General features: G+C 35.6%; 1 protein-coding gene across 3 annotated transcripts in view; it reads right to left on the reverse strand.

Annotated features, from left to right (window-relative positions):
• The window catches only part of CDH13 (cadherin 13), a 518,714-nt gene that overhangs the window by 200,429 nt on the left and 301,639 nt on the right, over positions 1–16,646 (reverse strand). The window lies entirely within an intron of this gene.

Below are 16,646 nucleotides of genomic sequence, written 5' to 3' on the forward strand. Positions count from 1 at the left end.
AAGAATGCATTTCAAAAAGTGCCATCTACCAACACATAGAAATATACATTGCTTGGCAGCTTATGGGCAATAAAATTCTTACCATGTCATAGATATTACCGATAAAGTTACAATTTTCATCAAAGCTGGGACTGTCAAAGCCGCTTAATATATCCAAGTTGCTCACTCGCAAAATTCATTACACATATTTAAAAAACAGCCCCAATTTGTAGCCTTTAAGAAATTAAACAAACCTAAAGTTAAAAAAAAGATCTTCTGGGTTTTGCAGTTTAACACACAAGAAAATACACAGCATATGCAATGCAAAAGAGTTTAACAGCGCTGCAAGGCAAAATTGTTTCAATTCCTGACTTACACACATTTAAGCCTCTGCCCTTATAACTCAGAAAAACTTTGCGACTGTTCCTCAGCAAGGACCATGACAGAAGCAATGCAGGGTCAGAGAGCTGAGGAAACATGCGGCTCTGGTAGATATAAGGCATCCCAGATTTGCTACAGCCAAGGGAAGAAAAGATACTACACAGAGGTCAGAAAGAAGCCACAAAACAAAGTCTGCTTGGAACTGTACAAACATAGCAACCATAAGAAGCCCCATCAAATCCTCTCAGCAATCAATCATTACAAGCATTTAAGTAATAGTCTCTCCACAGCTGCGGTGAGTGGAGAGTGCTTACTTTTTCAGTTTTTTGTTTTTTATTGCCCCCGGGGAAAAAAAAAAATCAGCAAAAATAATACAACATTTTTTTCCAGTTTTCTTTCCTTCAGCAGCTATTTTCAACTGGAAATTTTTTCAGTTGCAATTTTTGACCGGGACTCTCATTTTTTAAAAACATCTCCACCTTTGCACTATAAAGCAATCATATCCTTGGGAAAGATGTTAATTTTTTAGCTACTGGGTAAGAGCAAATGCCAACTAAATGGCAGAAGTTGTACCAAGTCTGCAGGGGATCTGTAAATGCATCTATGGATGAATCCTAAATGGATCCACGGACTAAATCCTGCCATTTGCCCTGAAGTTATTTAGAAGTAAACCAACCAGTTCTAGTTCTCTTAGAAATTTGACATAAATTAGAATTTGGGGGATACAGCATGCAGAGTTGGAAAGCAAGCGCAATTCTCCGCTGGCACATTACCTTCAGTTTACAGTTGTCTTTGGCCCAGGATTACAAAGAATGAAACACAAAAGCTTATAATTAATTTGCACACCTTTAAACCAAAAGTGAGCAGAAATGAGGATTCCCCACCCCGGAAAAGCTTTGTACCCCTTCCTTTCATGCACTAATAAAAATAAAGACAACAGTCTCAGCTGCAAAGTGACATATTCCACCAGGAAAACTGTCAAGGAGAGGAGACTTTAAGGACATCCAATGGCAATCACAACAACTACGTCTGCTGCCAAGACTCTATCAAGCAGCCATGTTCTGCTATCTCTTGTACTCTGAAGACCTGTCAGATCAGTCAGGGGAAAAAAAGTGTGCTTTAGTGCAGACTTAAGAAAACAAAATAAACTGAGCAAACATCTGTGAACAAAACTGCAAAAAGTTTTAATGGAGCACAAGTCCTTGCTTCTTAGCATCAAGCCATTAAAATTCCTGGCAGCAGCACACACTCTCCTGGCTTGCCAATGGCCCACTTTCATGCAGCCTATTTTTGTTTAGAAAAAAACTTCAGAAAATCCTGAATATTAAATCTTTCTTGAAGCTATAATGATCATGGAGATTAGCTCTGATCAGCAGTTTTAGGCCATATGTAAATTTGGTATCCCTAGGCAGAGTAGCAAACCATGAAATACCCTTCTTTTTCCCTTTGGCTAGCAGTAATAAGGAGACTGCTCTACAGACCCTCATTAAATATTGGTCCACACCATCTACTTAGCATTCAACAGGTTGTAATTCCTGGACCATGCCAGGGACTAGCCTACAGCTAAGGTATACCAGATTTGCAAGAGAAAACATAATTTAAGCATTGAAATCAGCTACAATAACAAAGAAACCTTTACCTCATTCAGTTTCTCTTAATTAACACTTTACGTTTTCCACTTCTTTGGCTGCCGCAGTCCAAGCAAATTTAGTAGTATTTAAGCAGCTTCACCACTACCCATAGACATGCTTATGAAAATGCTAAAATACATGAGTTAAGGAAGATATTTTTCCTCTACTCTAGCACACGTTGTTTAAAACCCTCAGGACAGGCCAAAGTAATACAAGGATGTACCAGTCACGAGAAAATATAACACCACTTTTTATGCAACATTATATTTAATATAGAGCCGTGGTGGGAATGAACAAACTCCCTGTTACAGCCCGTGCAGTACAGCATATCTCCCTGGATGAGGTCTGAGAAAACAATCCTTGCCTTTAACAGAAAATTTGATTTAGTTTCATTTAGGAAAGAGATTTCTACATTCAGCAGCAAATCATAGAGAATAAAGGTTCCTCAACAAATGGCTCCCAAACCGTAGTGCTTTGCAGGAGGTGGTAGAATCAGCGGCTCTGAATGGCTCCGTGCAGGGGCTTCTTTGAGCATAGTATGGACTTACCTGGTCACACTGGTCTGAAGTGTGTGCTGATAATACTGTAACTGATTTTTTTAATCTATATAGTGATTGAGGAAAACATTCTGAATTTTTATGTCCTTCCCCTACACTTTCCAGTTATGAGTAACTACTTGTAAAGGAACTGACAGACAAATTGTAATCTAGAAACCAGGAAGAGGGGAAAACTAACACATTTGCTTGCTTGCTTCCAAAAGGGTTCTTCAGTTTGAAGAAAAGAAGAAGAAAAAAAAAAAAGATAAAAAAGAGAAATGAGTTAAAACTTTATTCAATAGCAATGAAGCCTGAAGCTGATAATTTCAACCTTCTTGGATACAACTGTAGCAATGAGAAAATAAGAGCCTGAAGGATGGATAAACCATACTATCTTAACTAGCAAAAGCAAACTTTCAAAATATGAAATCAGAAAGGAAAAGCTATACTATTAACTTTTTCCCTGGCTAAGAAAATATGTTCAAATGTTCAATTCTTTAGTTCTTATTTAGTAAGCCTGCAGCATATACCAAGCCTGCTGAAAGTGTAACCTCCCAAAATTAAACTGCCAAATAAGCAAGATTACAATGAGCCCAAGAGGCATGTCTATCTTTTTGTCTTACAATTATTCTGAGTACTGTAGGTTTTTGTTAAAAGAAACTATGACAAAGTCCAGCTTAAAATCAAGAAGGCAAAACTGTTTAAATTAAAAACCAAGAAGTTTGCAAAACAATGCTTGCAAGTGTGTCCAAACAGTAATATATGCAATTTCATGATCCATTACACTGTCTGTTAAAAAATGCTAATGTGCCTCTACTGATTTTGTTTTCCATAGCTGTGACCCTTCTCTGCTACAGTTGGAAACAGAGCTCCTATGCCAAGTCCTGGCCAACCAGATATCTGGGGATCACTTATCCCATCCGCTCAAAAAGTTGACATAACAAGAACAGTATTGCTCATCGCATCTTTGTTAAATCTATCATAAATTTTGCTTCCTAAACTAAATTTTTTTTCACTAACATTGTTTAGCTTGCTCCTACACAGCAGTGATGATAGGCAGTGCAAAATCCATAGACATTTCAGTATCTCAGTATATGTCCCTTAACGTAATTACATTCTTTTAGTGTCATTTATATTTTTGGTTGATACGACTATTTATTCAATGTCTGGCCACTCTTTGATTACAAGAAATTCTCATAGTGGTTTTATGGTATGAGCTTTCTCTCCAATAGAATTTGTCTGAGTAGTCCTCAAACTTATTCATATAACTATTCCAGAATTTGTCAGATGAAAACCTTAAACCGCTTTTATTTACTTGCTGCTGGGTACTAGCGTTGTTATATCTGAGTGTAAGGTAGATCCTGGATACCAAATATCTAGATACCATTTTTCTGGCTTAAAACAATGAACTGATGTTTCTTAGTGGAAGAATCCAAAGCAAGTTCAACTGAAACAGATCAGCAGGATGCTTCCTCATCTTACATTCACCCTGGCTTCACTCCAGGGCTTGATCAAAACCAGCCCAATCCTGCAAACGTTTACAATCCTTCTGACTGTAGCACTTAAATAGCCTGTGGGAGTAAGAACCTATTCTTGCATATAGAAAGGAACTCTATATTGTTTAACAGTTTGATTTGCTATTATATGCTACTGCATAAGTTTTATTTTAATATCATGCAACTGCTGTGATTGCATTTTTATAATTGGTGCTCTACCCCAGAGGAGAACTTTTTGAAGAGTAAAAAATGCTACCTAGGTGCTGAATCAGAGAATTTACTGAGAGCACTTCGGGTAGTAGTACTTAGCTACGAAGCTTCCCAGCAAAGGTGCTGCAGGTGCTAAAGAATTCAAACTGCAAGATCAATGATGTTAATTAATGGTTCATGCAACATAACATAAAAGAAAATTAAAGTAGTGAATTAAATTTTGAAAGAAAAGTCCTGGACGGAATCCAGCTGAAATGCTGATGCCCTTCTGAAATTTGTGCGTATTCTACCAACAGATTCAGACCTACATTATCTCCATATTCTGAATCAGAGGTGTGGTGATGTAGCAAGAATGATTTTTGCTATGCTAAATAGTAAGGGTTGCAAATTTCATCTCCAAAGTCTCAGATTTGGAGTACATGGGGTTTTACCTATAACAAGCTTGCATGAATTTCACTGACATTCATACACCCATTGATTTCACAACATGCTAATCTCAGGTGACACAACGAATTGTCATTTAACAGGAAAACACAAAGAGATCTTTCATTAACACTCCCTTTAACTTAAATGTTTCAGATACCTTCCAAACTTCTCAGATACACCACAGGAGCACAGGTTTGATGGCAAGAAATGACAGATGAAAAACTTTTAAATAACTACCTCTTTAGAAATTAAAAACTGCTTTAAAGAAAGATACCATATTTATAATTGCCATTGGTAAAAGAGAATAATGATTCAACAGGATTTTTTTAATCAAGCATCATGGAATTCAGATTGTAAAAACATACAGAGACACTGGCAATGTTTTCAAAGCCCAAAGGAGTTGTATGTCACTATAGATGAGAGACTACAGCTTGGAGCAACAAAAAGAAAAGTAAAAAAGGTTTGACCAACTGATTTTGCAGTTGGAGGTTTTCTTGGTTGTTTTGTTTTGGGTTTTTTCTTTTGCCCCTGCTCAATCTGGGAAAAACATGTATCTTGATATTGCAGAGGGAGGCAAGTGTAATCTGTCCTTTTAAAGCCTAAAGCAGCGAGGCCAAGAAATACTGTTTGCCTGTGTACTTAAAATTACACCCTCAAGTAGGCTGGAAGAAAATTCATAATGCAAATTCATTGAAGGAGTAATCATATGACCCCATGGACAAACCCTGCAGTGTACCACAAATTATTTCATTAATTAAAGTAGCTCTGTCTTAAGGAGTATCTCTCAATTTCAAAACCATGTTAAAAATAAATTTCCCCACCAACATTCCAAACAATGCTTCTGACAATTAAAATGAAAAGATATTAAAAGTAGAATGTGCTCTTTACTTTTAAAGTAAACATCATATTCTGCTTTCCTCTTAGAGATTCCACAAAGGAAACTGATAAATTTCACCCAGTAGTGTCCATCTCGTTTCTTTGCGGTACTACATGCACTGTCATAATGTTTGCATGGCAAATATTGCTACAGAAGCTTATTTTATTCAAAACTGCATTTTTTTATAACATTTCTATTTCTAAAACAATTTTTAAATGTTTCTACTACTCTTAAGATCATATTTCACCAACACTAAACTTTAGAATAGAACATTCTGTATAAGCATACTGTGAAAGAGCAGATTTGGAGCTGGGACAGAACTGTCCAAGAAAACATACATTAACTTCACCAACATAATTATTCGCACAAACCTACAGTACTATTCATTGTTAAAGTACACATAGTTTGTAAGCCTAATAAGTAAGGATTGTGGAAAAATCAGTTAAAATGTTTTAACCAAATTATTTTCTAATTTTAGTTTTAAATCAACATTTATTTTGCTTTCATAGTGTTGATTTGTTGTACAAAACTGAAAACCTGAAACTGAAGTTATAGTTTCCATCTGAAAATTACAATATCCCTCAAGTTTTGGTTTTCCTTTTTACTGGAAAACCATCAAGAAAATATTTTCCATTCATTTTTGTCTACATTGCTGGGAGACAAAGAGGCAGTCCAACTACTTCTAACACAATACAATCAACAGAATTTTTTTCCAAACTTGAACTACAGAAAATCTAGTCCCAAACCCCCGATATTGCAGTTTGATGAAAGTCAGAGGTGCCTCTACTAATGCTGTGAAAACTGAGATGCCTAACCTTCCAGGCCACAAACTGCGAGAAATCATGTTGTCCCTGAATGACAGCATTCCCATTTTCTACATGAAGAATGTATGCACTGCAAGTAAATGAAAAGAATATTCTCGTTCCTGTCAGAAAACATAAGATCCTGGCTCCACGGTTTTTGTTCTCAACTATTCACCTGTAAAAGAAGGCAGGCCATTCATTTGTACTGATACTAGATTAAGGTGGTGATGATAATAATAAAGGCTTTATTTGATAAACAGCCATGAAAATTAGTGATAGGGAAACATCTATATTCAAATATTTCATTAGCTATATGAGAACAGTGAGATTATCAGTCATAATTATTTTTACTCTTATTAGCTACAAACCATCACTGCTGAAAAGAATTTGGAAGTTGATTTGGTGTTATGAACTAAAAGGGAGTCGATACCTATTTCTGAAAGCTATTTGGAAAGTAGGCGCTACACCTTGGTGTACTGACATGGCCAGTTAGTTGAAAACTTGAGAAGTGAGAGAATATTGTAGCAACACTTATGCATCAGTGTGTATCATACATTGTCTTTGACTGACTGACTATGGTGGCATATGCAATTCCAGGTAATAAAGGCATTTATACTTTTGGTCAATAATAGGGAAGGAGTCGACAATTCTGGAATCAGATTCAGACACAACCGTGGTAGCAGGTCACCCAAAACAAGAGCTGAAATACTTAAGGAAGGAACAGTTATATTTATCACAGTGCTGCCAGGTAAGTTCATACATTTGAAGACTACATTAACCATTCCCTAACTCTTACTTTTCTTACACTGTGACTTGACCTACAGTGGTTTAGAGATATAAAGGTAATAAGAATCAAAACAAATATTCTTAGCAGAAAAACATGAAGAAAACTTATTAGAGCTATTATGGTACCAAAATATGTAGTTCTGTTGCACTTCCCTTACTACTGAAACATTTTGAAAGATTAGGTGAATTTCTCCAGAATTTTTATGTAGAGAAAGTCAGAATAACAATTCATAATGTTAAAAGTCAACCACAGAAAACAGCTGCACTTTGACTTTTTCTTATCAGTTGCTTTGAAATTACTTTAAAGTTGAATTAATTGAGATTAATTCCATTTTCTTCAAGGACAATTTTGCTTTTACTGTAATTGAAAAACAGAGCCAAATTTCAAACTCTCAAAATATTTTTCCAATAGACCGTCATTATCTGTTATCCCAGTCATTCATAATTAGAAAACAGACACAAATATCTATTATGCAGCGGCTTCAGATGTTTTATTTCTGGCATCTGTTTAACATGTTTTTAATTCTGGCATCTGTTTAATATATACATTTGGTGTTCAATAGAATCTCCTCTGCAGCAGCAGTTGCTACAAGTGAATGGTTTCTAAATTCTACCACGCTATCTTTTGCACATTTTTCCTTTTTTTTTTTTTTTTTTAAGAAAAAGTATTCCTGAAAAACGTTGGAAACCACTGGTGAATGTATTCAGAATTAGAACACAGTGCACCTATCCAACTGGTTCTCAGCTACTTCAAGTGAATATAATTGTGTTTTTTAGCCATGAGACACCTTCAGAGTAATCCTCTGTGTTTTGGCCAACACAGTGGTCATCATGTATTAAACCTTGGAGAAGTTACAGTGCTTCTTAAAACAGCAAAGGGAATTAAAACTCATGTTCTTGACTGGTAAGTGATCCTTAAAGGTTTTGTTGTTGCTGTTATTGGTTTTGTTTGTTTGTTTGTTTTCCCCTTCTAGGTTTAGAGTTTTATAAAATAGTCTTAGAACCATGTAAAAACTGTAGGCTATCCTTTTGATAACAATTGCAGTAATGATAACCATGTTTTAGTGCTGTATGCTTAAATCATAATACTGATGAGCTATATTTGTATTCCAAAAAATCACTGTCTTGAATATGTTTCTGTTAATATTTTCTCAGATCCACATTTAAAAGACATTTCTACTGGGAGTTTCCAACATATACCTGCAGAAGATGGATGGAAGGTAAGAAAACCATACCACTCTGAGATTTCACCTTCAAACTATCACATCTCTCATGTGTGATTCTAACTCAGTCATGCCATCTTTGCATATCTTGTATACAAGCTGACAGCAACTTTTTTTCCCCCCTGCAAGAAGCCCAATAATAGGCTTTTTAACTTTACCAGAATATTCTTGGGGTACAAATGTGTCATTTAAAAAAAAAAAAAAAAAAGTCTTTCTTGTTTTCAAGCATGTTAGTGGTGCTCACTAGCAGGCTTCATTTCTAAAAAGAAATGTAATTTCCCATCTATTTTTGGTGGACAGCCATGGAAAACTGCTACACAGAAATAAGCTTTAACTTAGTGCAACTATACATGCAAATGAATAGCTGCATGCAAAGGTAGACATTTTCTGTACTTAAAAGACATAATCTGAATGAAGAAGACAAGGATTTACTTTTTCTAGAAGTTTTGCTCAACATACGTAAGCCAAGTGAGCTATTTTGAATATTTCTATACAGAAAAAAACCCTTATCATACTATAAAAAAAATAGATTACCTATCATTATTTCTTCCGTTTACTTTTTACTGTTCAGTCATTTTCACTAAGGTTTTCTTTCCTATTGCAATTGCTTTCGGTCTTTCAAATGTAATGCACAACTACCCTTTGACTTCACGGGAGTAGAGACTGCAATTTAAACCCCAAGCACTATATTTAATGGTGGGAAAAGGAAGACTGTGAAGGCATGAAATAAAAGGAGAAATGGGAGAAAAAAGCAAAGAAAACATGAACCCACAGTTTAAAAATAACATTTCTCTTCTCTTTCTCTTTGTTTTTAAAGATGCTATCTATGAGATGATATCTTTCAAACAATATTGGGAAAAATAATTAACCTGCAAGGGAATAAACAAACCTGCCATTCTGCAATGATGAGGTTTTTATTCAGCTACATATCTCTTTCACAATAAAGGTAGTATGGATTTGTCTATTGACTGATCCTGGCTTTGCATACTAAGGCAAACAAATCCTGCCTGCCCTGACAATTTATAGGCTTTTTTCTGCTTAGCACTTGGAGTAGTGGCCACACCATAGCATTACTGTCAGAGGAAATGATGTCCCATTGTTATAATACCTGGTAGCACAACTCCAGGATTTACATCCAGTTGAGTGTGAGGACAAGGAAGGGGGTGTAGGGCTTCAACTACTGTATCTACTGCCATCAGTCTCCAAATCATATAATAAATTTATGGCACATGATTGCAGGTTGTGAGGATTTATCACCCTTTTCATGCACTTTAAAGGGCTTGAATGAAATACAGCAGCGTGGATGCTGACAGTCCGCTGACTTAAAGCACAACTCGCCACATAGCCTGCAGGGTTGCTGACCTGCAAATAGGCGATGGGAAGGCAATATCCAGAAATGGTAATTTAGAAGTATATCAATACAAACTGAGGTTTTATACCACTAATAAAGCCTATCAAGGGGGCTGCAGCATCCTCCTCCTCTGCAGTATGGCACACAGTGATGCATGTTTTCCTGGCACTACAGTATCTTTCAATTAATTGATTATATGGATGAGGTTGCCTCATGTGTCCAAACTACCTGAACTCTTAAAGCTCATCCCTCTCTTTTCTGAGAGGACAGAAGTGGATGCATAAAACAGGTGCAAAAGCCCAGGAGCAAAAGCCACTAGTAAATTTATTAATGCATAAATTTCCCTTTGCAAAGAATTACATACCAAATTACACAGACTCACTTGAGACCTTGTTTTTCAGTAGCCAGCAAGGACTCCAATATTTTTTTTTTTTAAATTGATTTGTTCTTTAATTAAGAAACATGCTTATTTTTATTTAATGAACTTGGGCTATAATGTAAAAAGAGACAAAAGAGCTAACCATCATCGTTTTCCCTGTTCTGTGCATGGAGGTATGAATACTACATGAAATGCCCAGGGCAGAGAGACCATACTGCTTTTATAACCTTTAACATTATGCATTAATGCTGATCCGGCCATAAGACTAATTTTTGGTATATCATTGTGTGTAACTACAGAAAAGCAGATGAAAGCTCATTTTAGCAGGAGGCACAGTGAGCAAACAAATCAGTTGTGCAGTAAGAAGAAGAAAGTGAAAGGGAATTTTCTGTCTGGGGATGAAGAAGAGGGTGGCTCATCATTTCTAGTCCTCACAAACAGGCCAGTAATTCTGACCTGTGCACCTAAGCTGATCTGGAGCCTTTTCTGAGTCTAACCTATTTCAGCTGAAAATCAAGAATAATTGAACCCTGGAGTGAACTGCAGACTTCTGCTTCCAGACGCTCATATCACATACTCAGTTTGAGTGAACTGCTAATTGCTACACATAGGATTATTTTAATTTGCTCAAAATGTACTGGTTTAACCATACTTGCATGGCTGGGCACCTGCTAATTACTGGATAATACTCTAATAGGTTATTCATCTCAACTTCTTCCAAAAACCACAGACAGATTAGCTGGATGTACATCTTTGTGATAATACAATACGTTATTAATAAATACATATCTTTTCTTTTCATCATGTACATACACAGGAACTAGAACATATCAGGATCCCTACGCCCTACTAAAGGATCAGATAAGTATTTCCATGTCTGTATATGTTCACCTCTGTAATTTATATATATCATATATATGTAATATATATATGCATAAAAATATACAGATATACATACACACAATACCAGTATACATATACAGCTATATTTTATCCCACACAGATTTGAAAACAAATTCCTACTGGGATATACAAAGCAGCTGTACATAATCAGCCAACTGGCTTCTGCTTGGCTTCTGTTTGAAATTACAATATTGACATTGCAGATGTCTCTACCTAGTTCACATCCATTACATTTGCAGGGTAGATTACAAAAAACTTCAAGGCAGCAAGCACATTTTTGCTGAAATGCAGATGATTAATTGCAAGAAAAGATTGCTGAAAGCTTGCCATCAACAATTTTTAAAGTATGCACAAACTACACACATTCATACACGGAGAACATAAAAAGTGCTCTGCTGAGTTATACCCAAAGCCTAGCATCCCATCTCCAGCAGTGGAGGACTAGGGAAAAGGTATGTGAAAAAGGCTTGTTTTTCCAAGGATAGACTTTTCAGTATTCTTTAGCTTCCTTTAACGCAGGGGCTTCCTAGGCCACAGTCAAGTACTATTATGCTGAATAACCATAAGTCACCTATGAATTTTTCTCCCTGGATTTATCAGATTCCTTGGACCAATTTATACTTTTGTTTTCCACAACAGCTCACAGCAATAAGTTTCATAATTAAACATGTAACATTTGACATTTCAAACCTCCTCTAAAATCAAAGTATTGCTTCGAGAGACATTGCTCTGAATCAAAAAAGCTCAGGCTCAAACATTTAATTTTGAGATAGTTTTGAGGTGGATTTATGGAGACATTTCAGCTTTGTAGTTCAGATCTATATATACTTCTAAGTTTTCTACTGCTGATTTTTAAAAATATGAATATTTTAATATGAAATAATGAGCACACTCATTACATACCTTTAGCAGCCAACAGGCAGAAAGTGAAAATGAATTGATAGGTTTTCAAAAACTGCTAAAGCACCATCCACAAGAGAGGTTGTAATAAGCACTTAAATTTTCAGCAATTCTTTTAGTCAGAGCTCTGGTTTACACACAGGATATAAAGCTAAACCATATCTTTACAAGTTGCTTGTTTGTTTTTAAACAAAAAGAAAAAATAAAAAAAATCAGGATGAAATCTTCTTTTGCTTAGCTTGAGAGAAAAAAAAAATTAATATGGATCATACCAGTATAATAAATACAAGATGGGAGAAATACATTCCTCAGGGTTAGCAGATCATGCCCACCCAACTGGGACCAAGACAGGGTCTAGCAGGCAGTCTATTAAGGATTTAATTTATGATGTAGTGAGAGTCCTATAATTAAAATTCACAACCAAGTGCAATATTTTACTTTCTAGTATTAAAAATGCATCAGTATTCCCATATCATACGAAGCATTTCTACAATGCATGTATGCAAGCTGCCATCATAGGAAAAGTAAATCTTTGTTTCTTATTTTCCTTGCCCAGCGGTAATATTAATTGTTTTAAAGCTGAATATCCCAAAGAGTTCATCATAATTACCTTATTACAAGAAATGTCAAAAAACATTCATAAGTACTTTGTTTTCCTTATACATTGTAAGCAGAAAACCGTTTCTGCTACTGTCCTGAACTCATTTTTTTCATTGTTTTAAGACCATCATTAGTGTCAGCAGTATTTCAGTCATGTGCCTTTACTTAAAAGTACACTTTGAGACCCATCAAAATGTACCTCTCTGCTTCGATTACATTTTTCTGCAATTCTTATCCAAACATTCCACATTTTATTCTCATTATGGTCATGAACTCTATCTACACTCAAACTGGTTTTCAAGTATTTGCCCCAGACTACTTTGATTAGGAAGCATTTTGCTTGGTGAAATAGTTTTACACAGTGGTTGCATTCCACTAAAGCAATCGCAGATTTTCTGTGTGGAAGTCCCAAAAGCTTTGTAAATCTCCCCATCGTACTTTGAGTAAAACTCAGCACAGTAAGAATCATCAGCACAATAAATGTATGCAACCCACATCCTACTTCAGACCTAGACCATCAAACGGACACTTAGTGCTTGCTCTAAAGGGGTGTTGATGTTGACACCATTTTTGGTTTTCATGCTATTTAGGATTTGATATCCTGAATGACCCCTCCAATTTAATCTTCCAGGAACTGTATTCTTATTTTTAAAATATGTGCAATGCATTAAAAAAACCATGAACACCCGTATGTAAATGCAGAACACAGTAACTTCTGAGACAGAAAAGATTGAAGAATCATCTTAACATTGATGCAGGCAGAATCAGAAGCCACTGGGAAGTTTCAGATGCTACTTTTACCTAGATAAAACCAAACTATATCTTTTCTTATCTCTTCTGATGGTTCTTTGTGATTTTTTTTTTAATTTTATTTTTTTTATTTTAATCCTTTGGTTAAAAGAAAACTCCTAAAAGCACCCTTGTATTTTCCTCCATGTTATTGGATTTAGAGGTCAAAAGGAAGAAGTAGGCCTAGAGAGTTCACCAGAGTCAATGCAATTTTATTCATTTTACAGATTTGGTCACCTTCTTATTCCATAAACTAGCAGGGATTACAACTAACAAAACAAAGCAAAAATAAAGCACAGTCCAGAAAATACTACCATAATATTTGAAATGTATCAAAGATGACAACAAGTGCATATCAGACCGAGATGCCTTATCTATCCTTGCCACTTTGCTAGGCCAGCCTGCCCACAGTTTACCTTTCCTGGTATATTTTAATTCTCATCTATCATATCCAATCTCATTTCTATTAATTCATGTACTAATCTTCTTGTTGTCGTTAGGTTAAGTATAAAACAACCCCCTGTCCTGGCAGGTTGGTCTTGATAAGAAGCCGCCATCTTTAGAACCAGTTTTCATTTCTCTGAATCATAGCCATGCACTATTATACAATGCACAGCTATCAATAATACTTAGTGCTTCAGACCCTTCCTCATGCTTTATCTATTTTTACAAATTATTATTTTATGATACTGAACAACCCTGTAGGCTACTCTTCTTAATTCCTTCTGTTTCCTCTCTAAATGTCTTCAAATGTCCTTTTATTTCTAGCAATTATTTATAGACATTTATCAGTCCTGGTTCGGGGTTGCTTGGCTGGAATGCAATGTATTCAGGCTATTGTGCATCATGGAAAACAAGTTCCTTTTTTTAAATGCAATTTTCAAGCAATTTTCCCAACCACTGCAGTTAAGATTTTACCCCACTGGGCTTGCAGCACATTGTTACAAGTCACATAATGTCAAATGTGCTTAAAATAATTTCTGTTAAATGCCTCCAGCAAGTGAAATGAAATGGTTGCCAAGTTCATTTAACCAGCCTTCACTTTCCAACCTTCAAAGAGTGAGACACCCAAATGTTTCTGCCTACCTATGTAAACCACGAGATTACAGTCACTCCCATTAATGTACTCAGGTAAGTCCGCAGCAGGACACAGATCCTAAACCCTAGAGTTGGCAGCTGGATAGATCAGAAATCTGTAGGAAATAAACTGGGTCATAACTTAGAAAACAAAACCGTGAGAAATCAGCAGTACAGTTAACACAAAACCCATTACAGTCAGTAGAAAAACTGCCATAGGTGTCACTGAATCAGGCTCAACTATCATTTTTCTGGTGTGTATATATGCTGACTTTAGTCTCATACAGAAATTAGAGACTTTATAAATAAAAAACATGCAAACTATTTCTCTACTGGTCTTTTTTTTTTTTTTTTTGATATAAATAGCCTCCAAATTTGCAGTTTGTCCAGGAAAAGACCTCCTAATAGAAATCTGAAAACATCTGTGGTCACCTTCACACACACACAAAAGGTGAATAGCCTTAGTAATACAGAAAATGTTATTAAAACATCACCAAAACATATCCTCACTGGGACTATGAACAAGAGATTCCTTAATTAGTCATAGACGGATTAAATAAATACAACAATTACACACTATCTCCATGTTTTCTTTTGTTTTCTTCTACTTGTTCCTATCTCCAATGGCAGACAAAAGAGGGTCCTTAAAAGGGGCTTGGCACATCATTTCACTGTAATTTCTGTGTGTTTCCCCAATTAAGGAACTAAACCTTCAAATCATTAAGGAAAAAAGTAATTTTGGAAAGCAATAAAAAGCTGGAACATGTGCCTTACAGCAACATCAAGGAAGCCCAAGATAAACATTCACTTAAATATTAAAATTAAGATTTATATATTTAAATTTGTGATGCTGTCCTCAAGATTTATTTATTAGTAAACCTCTGATATTTCTGATGAATAATAGACAATGTGCAAGTGCAATGTTAGAGTCAATAAATAAGTGGAAAGTCACTAGAAAATTCCATTGGGTTTGTGACTACTAAAATTATGGCCCCACAGGAAAACACACAGGAACACAGCTATGAATGATTTAAAGCAAGATAATATCATCTGAATCCCTTAACAAGGCCTCAAAATCCTTCAGGCAAGCTTCACAGTCCAGTATAACTATATCTTTCTCTACATAATTATACATCTCTCATCATTGAATTACTGGAATCCACGGACATTTACACTTTGACCCAGTGATCATGAAGACAGATCCAAGATACCTATCAGACCATTTTTTATTTTTCAGCAGAAGACTATTTCACTGGAGGGGTTTGATTCAGAGCTTGAATGAAGACTAAGGTGGTTGTGGTAGGGAACAAGGTTGTGCATATAATGCAAAACCTTTCTTTTGGAACTTCAAAAAAGAAATACAACAATACAGTTTTAATACAAAAAGAAGGAATCAGGAATCATACATACAAACACACGCACATAAAGTTTTCTATCCAGCTGTGCAGTGCAACTATTGATTGGGAGCAGCAAGACAGCAAAACCTGATGAATAATTTCAAGATATATGCCATAAAATTTGAAGAACTATGGAAAACAGATGTAAACAATGTGAAATCTTGGTTGACTGGAAGCCATCTGCATAGAGAACTATGACAGATTCTAGCTAACATTGATTCTACAGGTTCACTTTTGCACAAAATAATTTTGCAAGTATTGGTGTTCTTGACACCAGGAAAAATGAGGTTATGAAGTTTAATGGGATGAATACCTGGGGGAAAGAGGGAAAGGATAAGAAAAAGAAAAGTTGAGAAAAATTATTCAAACTTTGATTAACAGGTAAGACAATCAAAATGCCAAATGCTACATGGATAAATACCAAAGTGCAGCAAGAGAAAATGGATGAAAACAATTACAGAAGAATTCACTGGAAGTTGGACTGAAAAACACATCCACTGAATCAGAAGCACAAACTTGAATATATGTAGTCAAAAAAATGAAAAGCAAGGATAGTTTATAGATGAGGAAAAATAGGGAACTGCCAGTTAAAAAAAAATAAAAATCCTTGCAGAGAAAAGAAACTTGGTATAGCGTTTGAGTAAAGAACATATAGCAGATAACAGTTAAATATTGTCCCATAGCCTGGAATTAACAAAGCTAAACATTAGAATAAATATTTTGGGGGAAGGGCATGTGGTACATAAGAAGTGTAAACTTCTGCTTGGATGGAGAGAGTCAAGGCCACTGAAAGATTTGCATGAACTTGCAGCTCATATCCAGAGTTCATATACTACCAGCAGGATTAAACTTAAACACTGCAGAGTTTGAGCTGTTTGACACCACTTTCTTTTACTGAAATA

The sequence above is a fragment of the Buteo buteo genome, chromosome 11 (assembly GCF_964188355.1).
Source record: "Buteo buteo chromosome 11, bButBut1.hap1.1, whole genome shotgun sequence".
Classification (NCBI taxonomy): domain Eukaryota; kingdom Metazoa; phylum Chordata; class Aves; order Accipitriformes; family Accipitridae; genus Buteo; species Buteo buteo.